The sequence below is a fragment of the Malurus melanocephalus genome, unplaced genomic scaffold (assembly GCF_030028575.1).
Source record: "Malurus melanocephalus ecotype Western Australia unplaced genomic scaffold, MMel_1.1 scaffold_216, whole genome shotgun sequence".
Lineage (NCBI taxonomy): Eukaryota > Metazoa > Chordata > Aves > Passeriformes > Maluridae > Malurus > Malurus melanocephalus.
Window position 1 is genome coordinate 554,903 of NW_026623448.1, and position 3,946 is coordinate 558,848.

Consider the following 3,946-nt stretch of genomic DNA (forward strand, 5'->3'; position numbering starts at 1 on the left):
CCTCAGCGCTTTGTGCGGTCACGGCGCCCTCACCTCGCACCGCCCCGACGAGGAGCAAAAACCATCGGAAGGTGAAAAATGTTAAGAAAATGTAACAACACCTCATAAACTTGCCAGGAGAGCAGCTTTAAAAGGGGCTTGGTTTACACGGGGTCACTCGGAGAAGAAGGGTAATTATTCAGGGTAAGATGCGGCCGCTAAATGCGAACGCACATCAGCCCCGACCGACGGCAGCGCGGGTCTCACTGCGGAGCGGGGATGAGCCGAGAGGTGAGGGAGAGCCGTGTAATGTGACCTGAATTAGCGGCTATAGATAGTGCTTCCTGCGTGTTTTACATTTTCAAATAAAAAGGATCTTCTTGTTTAATGGTTAATAAAAATGATTAGTACTCCCAGGGCACGGATCCTGACAGATGCAGACTGTGCTGGAGGGACCAGCTACAAGACACAAGAGAAGATGAAACCGATTATTTTTTATTTTTTTTTTCTCTCGTGGAGTACATCACCACCAGCATTTGCAAGTTAATTTGTGACATAATTATATGTTTTTTTCTGTCAGAGGAGAGCAGAACGTGTCGGGCCAGCTTCCTGACAAACCCAAATCCTGCCATGCCAGCCTCATGGCAGCATYACACCCTCACTCTGAAAGCTGGGTTGACTTTTCTCTTATTATTCTTATTCTTCCTTTTCATGGCATGCCATGTGGAGGATTATGGTCAGTAATAGTTTTCTAAGAAATAAAGTCTGCGAAAGTAATTGTTRGGAACAAGCCGCAGTGGCAAATTGCTGAGTGGTTGCCATAGTGCAGGAGCACAATTTGAGATTTAATATCATTACTAATGATATTTACTTGGCCTGCAGGAKAGAGTGAGACTTGTGCTCTCCAAATGTCATTTGACTGCTAATATGTCAGCAGTGGGGAGGGATCTGGGGTGACCGGGGGCACYGCTGTCCGCAGGCAGTGATGCTGTGCTGGTGTCCCCAACCCCGGCTGTGCCAAGGAACCCCCATGTGACAGGGATGGGGGACCCCACGGAGCCACACACACGTGTAGGAACAGTGCTGGAGCTCAGCTCCTCCCTGGGACACGCAAAATCAGCCCCAGCCTGTCGCTGGCTGATCCTTTTTGGCTGATGTGCACACGCTGCGAGCTCAGGCTTCCCCTCCTGTGGGGCTGCTCCACGGGAGGGGGAGACAAATCGCCGGGCTCTAAAGTGAGCCATTTAGTTTATTGAACGCTGTTAAGGGTGCCCTGGGGTCTCTGCACATGTGGGACCATCAAGAGAGAATCGTTATTATTATTGTTCTTATTAGTCATAGTCATTTTCCCAGCGATAAGTCCCTGTGTCCAGATGTCTTCCCATCCATTGCTTAAATTTTCTGATGCCAACAMAAAACTGTTATGAAGACAGACTGGTCCAAGCCCCACTTCAAACAGTGCAGGAGCAGAACACCCATGAAAAAAACATAAAAATAAATATATATGTTTTTAAATTAAAAGATGAACGGAAGGGAGGGTCATAGTTGGCTAAAAATGAATTGCGCAGTGTGTAAGAGARAAAACAGATTAGAGGAGATAACATTTTAGTTTAAGTGTTCCATCATTATTAATTCATTTGGTGCTCTTTATGATAATACCAATCATTTGGAATTCATTTGGTGTTTATGTGGATGTCATCTCGACTCCTGCAGAAATTCCAAAGTAATTCAGCATTAATGTGCTATTAAAAATTGTTACCAGCCACTACCTTCATTACTTCACCAGCACAGCCTAATCTTTCTTCTCTCATTCTCTAAATTCAAATTCCAGTGTTTGTTTTGCTTTTATCTTTATTAGGGTTTTAAAATGTAATGCTTCTATTTAAAAATTCTCCTTATGCTACACTAATATTGTCTCTTTTTTTCCTTACAGCATCAAAATTATGCAAATAAAAGAGGGGGTTAATGGAGATTTTTCACTTTATTGCTGGCATGTGATTGAGAAACAACCAAAGAGGCTTCAGCTTATCATTTACAAGAGTGAATGTGCTTTCATGGTGCAGCAGGTGACACTGAACCAAATCTGGATGAAATTCCACCCATGGAGGAATTGCACCATGTGGAGGGGTTTGGGTTTGGGAACGGCCTCCGGGGAGGGGGCACGGCTGCCACAGCCTCCCCAAGGGTGCAGGGTCCCCAAGGGGGACCAAGCTGCCACTGTTGAGCTTTTCCTGCACTCACCCCACCAGTGGAGCATCCTTCTGCTTCCAGCTGGGGACAGTGRGGTGGCAGCTGCAGAAATGGATGTTCTGGGTCCAAACCCCAGCAGCAGAGGAAAAAAGGCCGGTCTTTCATGTGACATTAACAAACCAAAACAAAATAAATAAAGGGGATTAAATGCAAGAACGTTGCATTGAAGGAATATTAATTAGCTTTTACAGTCAAGAACTTGATGGATAGAAAATGCCAGATTGCTGGGGAAAAAAAAAAAATAAATAAAAAAAAGAAAATCCCAAGGCTGGAGTCAGTCCCCAGCTGAGCCTGTCTTGTTGTGCAGCCCCCTAATTATATCATCCATGCTATTTTCCCCTGGATATCTGCTTCTCTGGACCACAGACACAAAAAGGCAGAGTGAAGGCTGGGCTGGGCAGTTCTCAGCATCCACAGTGCTGACCTTGCAGCCAAAGGACACTCTCCTAACGCTGCTCCTGAGCAAAGGTGACCTGTCTGAAACTCCCCAGTGGGGAATTCAACACACAGTTCCCCATCCATCCCCCTAAACACACGGAAAGGAGAGCCCAATGCTCCCAGGTGACAGACAGAGCAAAGCCCGTGAGCAGGACCAGCTCCTCCACCACTCACACGACTGCAGAGCACAGATTCACAGCGAGAATAAARCCCTGTTGCAGAGGAATTTTCCACTTAATCAAAACCCGGCGAAGAATATGAATGCTTATAGGTTAAAGGAACCTGGCAGCTCTAACTTGTCTGTCATGTCTTTAAGGATTGCCATTAAGTCATCAACGTGACAAAGATTAAAGAGTTTATTAATGTTATTAGAGAGTTGAGATAAAATGCTGTGCCTTGCAGGGTCTCTCTCCCTCTYTCACTATTTAATGAAAACATTTTCATCACTTTCTGAATCTATTATACCAAATATTCATTTCAGGAGTCCTAAGATGATTTTATTTTAATTAGAAAAGATGTGGCAACCACCTGAATGCAATACAGTTGAAATTCCTTGCCACAATTCCTCTTCTCAGTGCTGCTCCTGATGAGTTTCCTCAGCCTTGCCATGGCAGCAGAGCGAGCCCAGGGTGAGTGAAGGAGCACAGGGAAGTTCTGTGGCATGGCCAGATCAGCACTGCTGTCCCTCCTGGAGACCCTGAGAGCCAGCAGCACCTCAGCCCACGCTCTGTGCGTGTCCAAAATCCCCACTCTGGCCAAGGTTAAGGGTGAGGAGAGCCACTGCATCCACAGRGGAACCAGGGACACATCCCTGGGGAGCAATCAAGGGGTGGGAGCATCTCCCGCAGGCACAGGAGATAAAGGGAAGTGCTGGCTGGTGGAGAAAAGCAAGTGAAGCAAAAGCAGCTTAAGAAAATGGAAAAGGGAGTTTGTGATGGCCCGTGAAAGGAGCCCTGTGCTCTGCAAAGCTCTGGCAACTGTTCACAAAACCAGAAGAAGACAAGCAGCCAAAAGCCTTTCTTGATGTGGGTGCTTTGACTTTGGTCTGTGTTATACCTTAACTGAGTTTTAATCCATGTTTAGAGYGGGCTTTTTGCTGATAAAGACCTGAAATCAAGCAGCACTGGGCAGTTACAGGATTCTGTGTGAGCCTTCCAGACTTTGTAACTGTATTTGTAATGCWAGCAGCTCACAGATGCTCCTCCTTTTTAAACTTTCCAACTAACCCAATTTAATTCGTTAATTTATTCTGTAACCTGATTTACTGTTAATTTATTTT